The 14985-nt window shown below is 42.7% G+C and overlaps 1 long non-coding RNA gene across 3 annotated transcripts in view; it reads left to right on the top strand.

The window, feature by feature from the left end:
• LOC123628042 overlaps window positions 1-14563 on the top strand; it is a 43637-nt gene extending 29074 nt beyond the window's left edge. The window contains exons 6-7 of one of the 3 annotated variants that reach the window (XR_006731578.1): window positions 9745-9849; window positions 14209-14563. This is a non-coding gene — a long non-coding RNA (uncharacterized LOC123628042). Of the gene's footprint in view, window positions 1-4899; window positions 4926-9744; window positions 9850-14208 lie in introns of those variants that run through there. The other 2 variants (XR_006731579.1, XR_006731581.1) reach the window with 2 other exon arrangements.
• Window positions 14564-14985: the final 422 nt, after the last annotated feature.

The following is a 14985-nucleotide window of genomic DNA, read 5'->3' as shown; positions in this document are numbered from 1 at the left end:
AGGCTGGGCACAAAGGCCTTTAATGCCAAGCTAAGGAGCTTGGATGTCATTGTTCAGAAGGGCGGGAGCTGTGAAGAAGCTGTGAGGTGAAGATAGCTCCTGGGTTCTTTTGGGAAGCAAGTTCTCATTTGGGGGGTAGTGGCAAAGCTCCGTGTTCTCTGTGACTGGCTGTATACCCTAGGGCTCCTGAAGGTGGGCCTTCCTCTCTCTCAAACAGCCCCAAACTGTTGTGTTGTCATGACCACCTGTTACTTGGTGGAAAACAGCCCCCACTCTCACAAGGCATTGTGATCCTACCTAGTGTCAGGATTGCCATGCCCAGTGTCCCCCTTTCTCTTGCCCTGTGAAGAACTGTTTCTTGGTCCCCACGGCAAGCAGATCACTCCTATTAGACTTTCTCTGTGGTACTGGGGAGGGAGGGGACAGCGAGAAGCTGGTACAATGCCAGGCACATAGTAAGTGTTATAATGAAGAACACCACAGGAAGGTAAATTTCAGCTTAAAAAGACTTATTTCCATTGTCAAGGTGGCAGCAGGCTGTGTGGGGTTTTAGTCCTGACTTTGCCCCCAGCCCTACTAGGAATTAGCCTGGCTCTAAGTGTTTCTGCCTTTCCATGACTCTTTGGATACTAATTCTGTTGTCTAATGTGTGACCTACTCCTCTGGGGTTTTTTGTCAACCACTAATTTCACCAGAATGCCATCAACATACACAGAGCCCTGTGGCACGCCACTAGAGACCCCCCTCTCCAGGCCAACATCAATTCATTGATCATTATCACACTGGGTTTAACCATCCCACTAGTTATAAGTTCAGTTGAGCAAAGTTTAACTGACTACCTACTATGTGTCAGGCTTCCTGCTCTATACTGAAGACACAGAGATGAATGAGGTGTGCTCCCAGACACAGATCCATAATTGCAGGGCACTGTGGTCAGTGCAGTAACAGTGGTGGGCAGAATAAACTGTGAGAGGCCCTAAGGAACACACAACCTAGCTCAGAGGACCAGGGAAGGTTTCTTTTTTTCTTTTCTTTTTTTTAAAATTTGAGACAGAGTCTCACTCTCTTGCCCGGGCTAGAGTGAGTGCTGTGGTGTCAGCCTAGCTCACAGCAACCTCAAACTCCTGGGCTCAAGTGATCCTCCTGCCTCAGCCTCCCGAGTAGCTGGGACTACAGGCATGCGCCACCATGCCCAGCTAATTTTTTCTATATATATTTTTAGTTGTCCAGCTAATTTCTTTCTATTTTTAGTAGATATGGAGTCTCACTCTTGCTCAGGCTGGTCTCGAACTCCTGAGCTCAAACGATCCACCCGCCTCGGCCTCCCAGAGTGCTAGGATTACAGGCATGAGCCACCGCGCCCGGCGCAGGGAAGGTTTTTTGAAAGAGATGGCATATGAACTGAATCTTAAAAGATGAGTATGAATCTTCTAGAATCTAGATGATTAACAAAGGGAAGAGAGGGCAATCCAGGCAAAGGGTACAACATGGGCAAAGGCCCAAACATGGGTAGCATCACGGTGTGTACCAACCTGCCTACCTAACTACACTCACAGTTCACCTGTCTTCCCATGAGGCCATCCTAGGAGACTTTGACACATACCAAAATTTAGACATAAGGAGTCTGTGGCCTCCTCTGGCATGCTAATCTGGTAGCTATTCTGAAAGTTATTGAAAAGTTGATCTGATGTGACTGTCATGAGCTTGTCCACACCAGGTTCCAGTGTCCCTAGCTTCCTTGTCTAGACCATGGGGTTTATGTGACCTGCTTCCTCTAGACCTGCCCTGGGGTGGAGGTCACTCCCACTGTCCTGGAGGTTGTGTGGTCTCCCTCAGCTCCATGTGTGCAGAGACTGTGAAGAGGAGTTTTTCTGACTCCTGACACTGGCCGTAGAGTAGAAACCCTCATCTTTGAAGGAATGTACAGGGCTTGTCCATCTTGTCCTCAGATATTGGGGTTCATCTCCCCTTGGGCTTTATTCATACCCTTACTAACCCAGGAAAAGTAGGTCATGGAGTCTGGCAGGCCCACTGGCAAAGCGTGGAACCCCCACGTCTTGGTTGTGTGACCTTAGCCAAGTTACCTATTCTCTCTGAGCATCAGTTTCCTTATCAGTAAAAGGAGCTGATGCCTACCTGGGACAGTCATTGTGGGCGTTAGAGCATATGTAAAGTACCTGGCACCTGGCCGCCATTATTGAACACCTACTACTATCAATATTAAAGGGAGGACACCATAGTGGTTAAGAGCATGAGCTGTAGATCTGGACCAACCTGGATTGGTTTTTTTGATATTTTTTTTTTGTAGACAGAGTCTTGCTCTGTTGCCTGGGCTAGAGTGCTCTGGCATCAGCCTGGCTCACAGCAACCTCAAACTCCTGGGCTCAAGTGATCCACCTGCCTCAGCCTCCCAAGTAGTTGGGACTACAAGCAAAAGCCACCACGCCTGGCTAATTTTTTCTATTTGTAGTAGAGACGGGGGTCTCGCTCTTGCTCAGGCTGGTCTCGAACCCCTGGCCTCAAACAATTCTCCTGCCTCAGCCTCCCAGAGTGCTGGGACTACAGGCGTGAGCCACCAGGCCGGGCCTCCAGCCTGGATTTGGATTGCAGCTCACCTAGTTAACCAGCATTGTGACCTTGGGCAAGTATCTTTTGTAAAGTGAGGTTAATGTACCTAGCTCAGAGACTTTTGTGTATGATTATAGCAGTATATAATATGCAAGGTGGGGGCCTTCACAGACCCCAGGCCCCTCCCCAACCTGCCCTCCTGGGAGACCTCCTCCTTCCCCTGGGGACTACCCCTTTCTCAGCCTCCTCTTCTTTCTAAGGCTGTCAAAGAGGACCAACCTGTCCCCTCAGAGTCACAGGGCCACCTTCTTAGAATTTGCTAATGTTAAACCATTCCTGCATTTCTGGAATTAAACCCAACATTTTCATGTTATATTAAATCTTATTCATCCTGAATTTGGTTTGTTAATAAATTGCTTAGGATTTTTGCATCTTTAGCCGCGTACTGTATTTGTCTTGTTGAGGTTATAGTGATCTCATCCAATAAAGAGTTTTCTAAGAATTGGCCGGGCGCAGTGGCTCACGCCTGTAATCCTAGCACTCTGGGAGGCCGAGGCAGGAGGATTGTGTGAGCTCAGGAGTTCGAGACCAGCCTGAGCAAGAGCGAGACCCTGTCTCTACTAAAAATAGAAAGAAATTATATGGGCAGCTAAAAATATATATAGAAAAATTAGCCGGGCATGGTGGCACATGCCTGTAGTCCCAGCTACTCGGGAGGCTGAGGCAGGAGGATCGCTTGAGCCCAGAAGTTTGAGGTTGCTGTGAGCTAGGCTGACACCACGGCTCTCTAGCCTGGGCAACAGAGTGAGACTCTGTCTCAAAAAAAAAAAAAAAACAAAAGTTTTCTAGGAATTGGTCCAATTCCTAGAATTTGAAATCTAAGTTTTCAAATTAAGTATATTCTCTTATTTTTAAATTTTTGCTATATCTTTTACATTGTTCATATTAATTATACCTTTTCTCTTTTTTTTCTTATTAGTCCCTCCAGAGATTTTTTGGTGGTTAGCCTTCAAATTTTACCATACATATTTAACCTAAAATCTAAAGTTAAACATCATCATAATCCCCACCCAAACAATTCAAGGACTTTAGAAGATCCTTTAGTGTGAATCACTTAATAGGAAACTCTTAGTCTGTGTTTATCTATAAATGACTTTTTTCTTTTTGAATGACAGGTTTGCCGGGTACCCAATTCTAAATTACCTTTTTTTCCTCTTAACGCTTAGAAAATAATGTAGCACTCTCTTCAGGTTTCTATTATTACTGTTGCAAAGTCTGCTGCCACTTTAATTGTTTTTGGTAGGTGTTCTTTTTCTCTGGCTGCTTTGAAGAGATCCTCCTTTGATGCTTGACTAGAGCTTTTTTGCTGCTGTTCTCTGAATGTTCCATTTTACAGCTTCCTGATCTTCTTCACGAATGCAATATTTTTTCTTGTCACTCTGAGGACAGTAAATAATACTGTCTTTTTAAAAAGTTTTCTCCCTGCATAGTTTTTGTTTCCAAATGTGTATATTGGGAGTCAGCAGCAGTGAGAAACTCTGACTGACACCAGATTTGGCCAAAGGCACCACAGATACCAAAGGCATGACCTATTCTGAAGCCTTAGGGACAATTTGTACAGATGGGGGGGGCAGGGGGGGGCCTTTCTACTAGTGTGCATGCATGGGTCAATGCCACAGTTCTGTCACTTGAGGGCGTTGTAGTGCAGTGGACTCTGGAGCCAGACGGCCTGGGTTCAAATCCCAGAGCTGGTCAAGTCACTTCACCTCTATCTCTAGTTTCTTCTTCTGTAAAAATGGGGATAACAATAGTATGTACTTCGTAGAGTTATTGAGGGTATTAAATGAGCTAATATATATAAAGTGTTTGGAATAGTGCCTGGCATGTAGTAAGCACTGTATATGTGTTTGCTATTACTGCCATTATTACTTTTGTAATAATTACTAATTACTTACCAATATTACTGTCAGATTGAAGGGAGGAGAAGAGCTTCTATGGTACAATGGGGAAAGCAGAGTATGTCCTGCCCTGTGTGTTTCCCCAATATCTTGGAATCAAAAGCCATTCACAAAAAGCCAAAGATCAGGAATTTGAAGGGGCTATTGAGGCACCTTAGGGTGTGGGATATCAAGTTAAGTAGGTCATCTGAATGGGACAGGATTCTTCAGTGGGAAAACGGGAAGCAGTGCTTAAGGCTGGGTCCTTTGGAGAGGGGACCTGTGTTGGATATTTCCTCGTTGGAGCGGAGTAATACCAAATGGAGGAGCAGTGACAGAGGGATAACCTAGGATAGGGGAACTTCCTCAGTGTTTAATCATGCTTTTCTCTTAGGAACTAACCTGTCAAGTACTGAGAGGCTTTAAAGGGTGAGATGGCTCTTCAGGTTGGGAAGGACACCTCTGTTAAGGGCAAGGCTGCTGCCAGGAGTTGATTCACATTCTCAGAGGTAGGATCGACCAGATCAAAAATGCTTTCCAGTCTTTGTTCTAAATTCTCTTGGGCACTCCCTAAATTTGGAAAAAGTCTCAGTCTCAGTAACCATCCCAGATATAGTCTATATGAACAGAAAGGTGAGTCGTACTGAAAATAGGTGCTTGGTGGGGAGGCAAAATTAAGGAACCATTAGTGTTAAAAGTAAAAGTTCAAGAGATATAAAAATTCTAAACAAAATTTTATCAAATCCAATCCAACAATGTATTAAAAGAATAATATATCATAACCAGCTGGGCATGGTGGTTTGTGCCTGTAGTCCCAGAAGCTCGGGGTGTGGGGTGGGAGGATCTCTTGAGCCCAGGAGTTCGAGACCAGCCTGGGCAACATAGCAAGACCCCATCTCTAAAAAATATATATATACACACACACACACACACACACACACACATACATACATACATATGACATATATATATCATAACCAAGTGGGGTTTATCCCAGGAATTCAGGCTTAATTTAACATTAGAAAATCAATCAATGCAATTCACCTTATCAGTAAACCAAAAAAGAATCATTGCAGTAAACTCAGAAAAATCATTTGACAAAATTCAGCATCTGTTCCTCATTTTAAAAAGCAAAAACCATAAAACCTCTTGGCAAACTAGAAATAGAAGGGAACATCTTCAACATGATGTTGGGCATCTACCAAAAAAAAAAAAAAACATAGTTAGCATGATATTTTGTGATGAAAGATTCAATGCTTTTCCCCCACAATCAAGAACAAGACAAGGATGTCCACTCTCACCGCTTCTATTTATTTATTTATTTTTGAGACAGAGTCTCCACTCTGTTGCCCGGGCTAGAGTGCTGTAGCGTCAGCCTAGCTCACAGCAACCTCAAACTCCTGGGCTCAAGCAATCCTTCTGCCTCAGCCTCCCAAGTAGCTGGGACTACAGGCATGAGCCACCATGGCCGGATAATTTTTTCTATATATTTTTAGTTGTCCAGCTAATTTCTTTCTATTTTTTTTTAGTAGAGATGGGGTCTTGCTCTTGCTCAGGCTGGTCTCGAACTCCTGAGCTCAAATGGTCCGCCCGCCTCGGCCTCCCAAGTGCTAGGATTACAGGCGTGAGCCACCGCGCCCGGCTCACCACTTCTATTTAACATCGTACTGTTAAATAGTACAATGCAATCAGTGCAATCAAGCAAGAAAAAGGAATAAAAGGCATCCAGATTGGAAAGGAAGAAGTAAAACTATATTTACAGACAACATAATAGTCTATGTAGAAAACCCAGTGGAATCTATTGGGGAAAAACAAACCCTATTATAACTAGTAAGTGAGTCCAGCAAGTTGCAGGATGTAAGATCAATATACAAAAACCAATTATATCCATATACTAGCAATGAACAATTGGACATAGAAAATTTTTAAATACCATTTACAATAATGTCTAAAAACATGACTTAGGAATACATCTGACAAAAGCGTGAAATACCTATACACCTATGTTGCTGAGAAAAAGAGGAGCAAAATAAATGGAAAACTTAGCATTCATGGGTCGGAAAACACAGTATTGTTGTGATATCAGTTCTCCCGAAATTGATCTATAGGTTCAGTGTAATCCCTATAAAAATCTCAGCAGGCTTTTTTACAGAAGTTGACAAGCTTATCCAAAAATTCACATGGAAAGGCATTACAGAGAGTAGACACTCCGGTTGGGGGCCAGCCTTCCCGCAGGATTAGGACTACCAACGGAGCCTGCACGGAGAGGAAGAACAGTGGAGGGGCCTCCAGCTGCGAACAGGTCCACAAAGGATGTGAACAAGGAAATCCTGAAGTGGAAAACCCGCAAAGCTAACAGGCATAAGAAAAGATGTTCAAATATATTAGTTATCAGAAAAGCATAAAATAAAACTATTAATACAATGAGATTTTACCTTATATCTCATGCAAATTTCTTTTTTGTTTTGTTTTGTTTTGTTTTTCTTTTTTTTTTTTTTTTGAGACAGAGTCTCACTCTCTTGCCCGGGCTAGAGTGAGTGCCGTGCCATGGCGTCAGCCTAGCTCACAGCAACCTCAAACTCCTGGGCTCAAGCGATCCTCCTGCCTCAGCCTCCCGAGTAGCTGGGACTACAGGCATGCGCCACCACGCCCAGCTAATTTTTCTATATATATATATTTTAGCTGTCCATATAATGTCTTTCTAGTTTTAGTAGAGACAGGGTCTCGCTCTTGCTCAGGTTGGTCTCGAACTCCTAAGCTCAAACAATCCACCTGCCTCGGCCTCCCTGAGTGCTAGGATTACAGGCGTGAGCCACCGCGCCCGGCTGAAAATTTTTAAAAGTTGGAGCATGCCAAGTCCTTTAGGGGAATATGAGGGCACAGAGGTCCTCATGCACTTCTAGTAGCAACTTCATCTTCCACTCCAGAGATAAATGTGATAGCATTTAGTCAGATTCAATGTCCCCATGGGCCCTCCAAAGAAATTCTCACCCAGGTCCATAAAGGGTTGCATAAGAGAATGTCCGTTAGGGCGTGGTTTGCAACAGTGGGAAGGTGAAGCTACGCTGGGTGTCCATCGCTGGGGGAGTACACAGGGAAGGAGTGATGGTTGCACCCCATAGAGGGCCTCTCAGCCTTTGTATCAATGAGTTAGATGTACACAGGGCATCACTGCTGATCTTCAACACAAAACACTGAGTGAAAAAGAATGAACCATATAACATAACACTATTCACAAGTCACAAATATATGCACATACACACCAAATATGCATCTTATAAGAACTCACACAAAAGGATATAAGCTTATGCTCTCCTACGTCTCTTCACCTAATCATAGCAACATCGCCCCTTCCATAACCAGCTTGGTGTGTGCTTGTCATTTAAGACTTCAAAACAAAACAATGTATTGTTTAGAGATGCGTAAAAGGGAGGTAAAACTTTCACAAAAAGCATGAGAATGAGAACATAAAGGTCAAGATAGTGATTTCTTCTGGCACGGGGGAAGGCAATGTGTAAAGGGATCCACAGGAGGCTTCTGAAATGCTGTAACATTCCAATTCTTAAGCCAGTCAGTGGGTAGACGGTGTTTTGTATACTTTTTAAAACTGTACATAGAAGTTTTCAAAACTTTTCTCTGTATGAATGCATTTAAAATTTTAAAGGAAACACAAAGAGATTACAAACCCAATAACGTTTACACCTAACAGCACACATAGAATCAAAGAGAATCACAATAAACACATTAGAATATCTGCCTATGCCGCAGCAGAGATCACATGCTGACTCCCCAGCCATCCCCCCTCCAAGCATTTTCCTCTTCCCTTTTCAGGGTGAAGCTCTTCCTCCAAGGGTTTCCAGGTTTTTTTTAATCCAACATGTTCATTTGGGTTTGCTTACTTGACCGTGTACAGATCCCCACAGCCACTGGGCATCCTAGGTGAATTTGGCCTTGGTTGGGCTCTGCCAAAGACTAATGGACTAAAATGTGAAACAGCCTCTCACCCTGTACCCTTTCCACTAGGACATCCTTTAAATTATAAGCATCCTTCTTGAAAAGAGCTGTGAAGATCGGTGAGCCCATCCTTTTATTCACTGACGCTACGAGTCAAATTTTCTAATGCATATCCTATTGCCAGCATAAGGATGAGGAGGGGAAAGGGTGTTAATTCTTTGTACAGCAGAGACATCAAGCCTGCTGTATCCAGGCCACATCATCTTCCTGGGCTGTTTCTGTTGTTCTCTGTGTTCACATTTTTTCCTGTAACTTTTAAGCTACTATCTTTTTTAATGAGCTGTCTAGACACTGAATTTGGGTATCATTTTATCACTGTTCAAAGCACTGTCTAATTCCTTTAATAACTTTAAGATCCTTGAGTCTTCGGTCTGATTTTTAATGTAAACAAAAATGGAACCATTGAATAGTAATTTCTTGAGGAAAAAAAAAGAATATCTGCCCATGGCAAGGTAGGTGTTGGAAATGGGAATGGGGAATGAAGATAAAATGAAATAAATAAATAAAAAGACAACACATTCTACTGATCAAAGATAATAATGTAACATGGCCAGTGGAATACAGTTTCCTCTACTGTCTGCACCTGAGAGTCAAAGGAAAAATAAATATTAAATGTGTTCAAGAAATTGCACCCTACTAAATCTCATTGGTCCAAAACCAGTAGGTGCAATCTCATATCACACAAATACCCAAAATATTATTACAATCAAGTAAATGGTTGCTACACAAAGTTTTCTGAGGTGGAGGATTTTGAAGACCCCTTCAAAAATTGGTAATTTCTCCAAAGTTTTGTCTGGATTGCTGCCCAACATTCCTCCAGGATTTCCAGAAGGCAGCCCCTGGCTTATCAGCCCACTTCACAATAAAACTCAAAACCAGTGGGGAAATCAGGGGACTAAACTTGTGTCCCTACAAGAGCAAAAGACTTAACCCTCATACCTTAGAAGTATATCCCATGTTGGACCATGTCTTGGAAATTGCCTCTATAGCTTGAAAACAAAAACAAAAACCTGGCTGTTGGAAAAATGAGTGTGTGAGTAAACCTCAGCCATCCTCTGGCTAGAAGAGAATAATAGGGGTTACACTGAGCTGCTTGGATCACCCCTAGCCCCACTCTGCCTCCTTTTGTCCCCGAATCCTAGCATCCCTGTCCCCGTTGGTGGACAAACAGACATTTTCCCTCAACACTGAGTTCGCCTATTCTGCCTTGTGTCCCTGTGCTCAGGTTGCCTCAGCAGATCTATTGTTGGCCACAATTTTAGTTGAGATCAAGTCAATGAGCTCTTACCTTACGAACTGGCTTCCTATTCCCATGGGATGCCTCACTGAGGTATGTGCCTTCCTGCCTAACCTTGTGTGTCTACTAATATATCAGGTAGAAATGTTCCTTGCAAATTAAACGTAGTAATGTACTGCAGGCCAGCTGGAGTATAACTGGACCTCCCCACGCCATCCGTATCACCCTGGTCTGACCCACAACAGCTGACTTTCTGGGTCAGGCCCTTGCAGACGTGCCAGGGAACTTGTGGACATCTGACCTTAACAAGGGAGGGCAGATGCTTACAGTACCCGCATTAAAATCAAAACTACACAGCATGTATTGCCATCTTCTTTCACCCATGCCCACTTTCAAAACTGGCAAAAGAGGGAAAAGAGTCTGTCATCAGTGTCCTCCTCAAACTGGGTGTCTGAATGCCAACCCAAAGTCTGTGCAATAGCCCTATTCTCCTGGTAAGAAAGTCAGCAAAATTGATTTCTAAGAGCAGAGAGATCTCCCACCACAATCAAGACCCACACCACGTGAATGAACCATGTGTCACCCCTGTTCATCACAGACTTCTGAACCCACCGTCCTCTTCCATGAATCCAATTCAGGCTTCCTTGAGGTTGACGTAACCAACACTATTTCTCTGTCTCAGGACACCCAATTTCCCAAAACGCTGCCTTCACCCACCATTAGCAACAAGCAATTTGGACTGTCCTTTCCCAGGTTACACTGACTCTCCCACCCTGGGCACACAGGCTCTCAGAAGGCGTCTCATCCTCCATGACTCTGTCTTCAAGGAAATCTGACTTTGTAGGGTATTGGATGATTTACTGACAGTGTCTAAGGATACTGAGTCCTGGAGACAGGACGCCCAGGGAACTGGGCCACAGCAGCCTCTGGGCTTCTCATTTAACCTGCGGGGCAGCTCACAGAGCAGTACTCAGCTCCACTATCTCTAAGAGAACTGGACAGTGTTCTGTTGGCCTTCACGGTGCCTCAGTGTCACCTGAGAGCAGTAAGTCTCAACTCATCAAACCTGGTGTTCCCTTTCGTATCCTGGAGCGGAAGTTAGTAGTAATGGGACACACCTACACATATGGTTTTTAAAAGTCAAGATAGCATACTAACTTCAACATAAAAGGAATCTATTAAATGCTTTTTTTCTGTATCAATCAAGATAATCTTACGATTTTTCTCCTTTAGACCAATGACATGGTGAATCACATTAGTATACATTTTTCTTTTTTTCCTTTTTTTTTTTTTTTGTGAGACAGGGTCTTACTCTGTCACCCAGGCTGGAGTACAATGGTGTCATCATAGTTCACTGCAACCTCAAACTCCTGGGCTCAAGTGATCCTCCTGCCTCAGCCTCCTGAATAGCTGGAACTACAGGTGCATGCCACCACTCCCAGCTAATTTTTGTATTTTTTTGTAGAGACAGGGTTTCACTATATTGCTCAGGCTGGTCTCAGATTCCTGACCTCAAGCAGTCCTCCTGCCTCGGCCTCCCAAAGTGCTGGGATTACAGGTGTGAGCCACTGCACCTGGCCCACGTTAGTATACATTTGATTTTGAACCATAACATCTTTATATTCCTGGGGTAAACTCTACCTGGTCATAATCTGTATTTTTTAATACACTGTTAGTGTCTGTTAGCTAACTTTTGGGGGAGAATTTTTGTTTCATAAGTGAAATGGCCCTAGGGGTTTTTTTCTTGGGTTCTCCTTATCTGGTTTTGTAATTTAGGTTACAGTAGGCTCAAAAAATGGAATGGATAGGTTTTACTCTTTTGTTATTATGCGTAAGATCAGAATTACCTATTCCTTGAAAGTTTGCAAAACGCACCTACAAAACCAACTTGACGGAAAAGAGTTGACTGCCATTTCAGTTTCTTTAATACTTACAGGACTATTCAAGACCTCTCTTTTTGTGCCAATTTTAGCATGTTATATTTTTCTAAGAATGTATCCTTTTCATCTAGGTTTTAGAATTCATTGGCATGTCATTCATAATGCTTCATTTTTTTTTTTTTTTTTTTTTGGAGACAGAGTCTCGCTCTGTTGCCCAGGCTAGAGTGCCGTGGCATCAGCCTAGCTCACAGCAACCTCAAACTCCTGGACTCAAGCGATCCTCCTGCCTCAGCCTCCCGAGTAGCTGGGACTACAGGCATGTGCCACCATGCCTAGCTAATTTTTTCTATATATATTTTTAGTTGTCCAGATAATTTCTATTTTTTTTTTTTTTAGTAGAGACGGGGCCTCACTCTTGCTGAGGCTGGTCTCGAACTCCTGACCTTGAGTGATCCTCCCGCCTCAGCCTCCCAGAGTGTTAGGATTACAGGTGTGAGCCACTGCACCTGGCCCATAAGGCTTCATTTTTTTAAAATCTATTTTGTCCCTAGTTATTGCCCCTTTTTCATTCTGTTTCTTGGTTTTTGAATTTTCTTTTTTTTTTTCTTGATCACTCTTATCAGAGGTCTGTCTCTCTTGTTAGTCTTTTGAAAGAATCAGCTTTGGTTCGATTAATTTTCACTGTTGTCTTTTGTTCTCTATTTCATTTATTTCTGCCTTTTTTTTTTTTTTTTTTGAGACAGAGTCTCACTTTGTTGCCCAGGCTAGAGTGAGTGCCATGGCGTCAGCCTAGCTCACAGCAACCTCAGACTCCTGGGCTTAAGCGATCCTACTGCCTCAGCCTCCCGAGTAGCTGGGACTACAGGCATGTGCCACCATGCCCAGCTAATTCTTTTTTGCTATATATATTTTTAGTTGGCCAGATAATTTGTTTCTATTTTTAGTAGAGACGGGGTCTCACTCAGGCTGGTCTCGAACTCCTGACCTCAAGCGATCCACCCACCTCGGCCTCCCAGAGGGCTAGGATTACAGGCGTGAGCCACCTCGCCCGGCCTATTTCTGCCTTATCATCATTACTTATTTCTTGTTTCATCAAATTTAGTCACATAAAGAATGTGTCCATGCCACAAAAACAGAAAGGTAGACCAATACAACAGCATAGATACAGATAGTGTATAAAGGAACCTAATGTATAAAAATCAATGGAGAAAGGACCTTTAGTTGAAGGTGTTGAGAAAATTGGCTTATGACATAGAGAACCATAAAACCACATTCCTACCTCACACCATGTACAAAGATGGATTCTAGATAGTTTGACAGTAATGTTAAGGACTGGGCACGGTGGCTCACTCCTGTAATCCCAGCACTTTGGGAGGCCAAGGTGGGAGGATCACTTGAGGCCAGGAGTTCGAGACCAGCCTGGGCAACACAGCAAGACCTAGTCTTTACAAAAAATTTAAAAATTAGCTGCTTGTGGTGACATGCACCTGTAGTCCCAGCTACTTGAGAAACTGAGGCAGGAGGATCGCTTGAGCCCGAGAGTTGAGGTTGTAATGACCTATGATCACACCACTGCACTCTAGCCTGGGCAACAGAACGAGACCCTGTCTCAACAAAAAACAAAAGCAAAACAAAAAATGTAATGTTAATAGGAGAAATTGTAGGGGAATATCTTTGTGACCTAGAGGCTTGGACAAGACATCAAGACTATAATCCATATGCTGAAGAGATGATTAATTTGACTACATCAAAATTAAGTCTGGGCGTGGTTGCACACACCTGGGATCCCAGCTACTCGGGAGCCTGAGGCAGGAGGATTGCTTGAGCCCAGGAGTTCAGGGCTGCAGTGCACTGTGATCACATCTATGAAGAGCCACTGCCCTCCAGCCCCAGTAACATAGCAAGACTCATCCCCGCCCCCACCAAAAAAAAAAAAAAAGAAATTAAGGACTTGTGCTCAGTGAAAGACACTGGACAAAAGTAAAAGATAATGTGCAGATTGGGAGAGGATAATTTGCAGTGTCTAAACCAACAAGGGATTTAACATCTGGAATATACAGACAGGAAGTGAATCAAGAAGAGAACAGCAATGCCAATTGAAAAGCATAGAACAGGCACTTTGCAAAGGAAGAAATGTCTGGAAATACCTTGTCAAATTAGATATGCATATACTCTATGACCCAACAATTCTGCCCCTGGATATAGTAAGTCCCAGGGAAATACACAGAGACATAAGGGGCCGTATGCGAGGGTGTTCATCACAGCATTAAACACAAAAAGAAAAGGCAAAAAACTAAATGTATGTCCCTCCAAATTAGGAGCTTCCAAGGGTAAAAATATACCTTCCCTCATTAAAGTGGTGTTTCCTAGCCTGTGTGCCCAGGTACCCTACAGTGCTGTAAATTGGTTCCTGGGTGCGAGTTATCCATAGTTATAATTTTTAAAGTAATGATAAATGTTTTAAAAATATCTCTAACAAATATTTATGAGTGTTTTTTTCCAATTTTAAAGTGTTTTGAAATTCTGTTTGGACAGTACAGTATTTCACATGGTTCCTTCTTTGAACTTCTAGATGCAGTGATTATTACGCTGACATGAAAGATTTAACGTGCAGCTCTGGGCAGCAGAGAGGAGCTATGCAGGGGCTGCGCCACACAGACTTCTCCAACCTCCATCCTTCACCTTAATCTGATTTTTATTTTGCTCCTGCTCATCAGGATACTTTGTTCTGTGTGCATTTATGTATAATATTCGATTTTTTATTAGATTCAGTCTGGTCTTTTCACAATATTTTTCTGATAACATGGAAGTTTTATCTTCATTATCACAATCATCAGCATCTACTATTAAGTGCTGCTAAAAGGAGCATGCCTGATTTTATTTTCTCAGTTATTTCCCCATTCTCTCTTTCCCTTTCCTTTCCTTTCCTTCCCTCCTTCCTTCCCTCTCTTCCTTCTTTCACCCTTGTTTCTTTCTCTGTCCTTCATTCCTTCTCTCTCTCTCTCCCACTCCAATTTCTCTTTCTCCCCCTCTCCCTGTATTATTGGATTCTGATGTTAACAATTAGCCAAATACTGATTTTTTATGGAAATTCACTCTTAATTATTTCCTTTTAGAAAAAAATATGAAAATATATAACTGTGGAATTATTTAATTGATTCATTAGAGTGGGTTGATAATAGGCCTTTGCTTCAAAAAATCTTTTATTTAAAATATGTCCATACATGAATATAAGTAATATTTAGTTTATGAGGTTTTAGAATTTTTATTAAATTAACCAAAATTAATATTTTGTTTACCACATCTGAGTTTTTAGAAATTTCAATGCAATTCCTTTTAAAGCACTCTT

Source organism: Lemur catta, chromosome X (genome assembly GCF_020740605.2).
Source record: "Lemur catta isolate mLemCat1 chromosome X, mLemCat1.pri, whole genome shotgun sequence".
Lineage (NCBI taxonomy): Eukaryota > Metazoa > Chordata > Mammalia > Primates > Lemuridae > Lemur > Lemur catta.
Note: the sequence above shows the minus strand (reverse complement) of the source record. Positions and strands in the feature narration are given on the sequence as shown.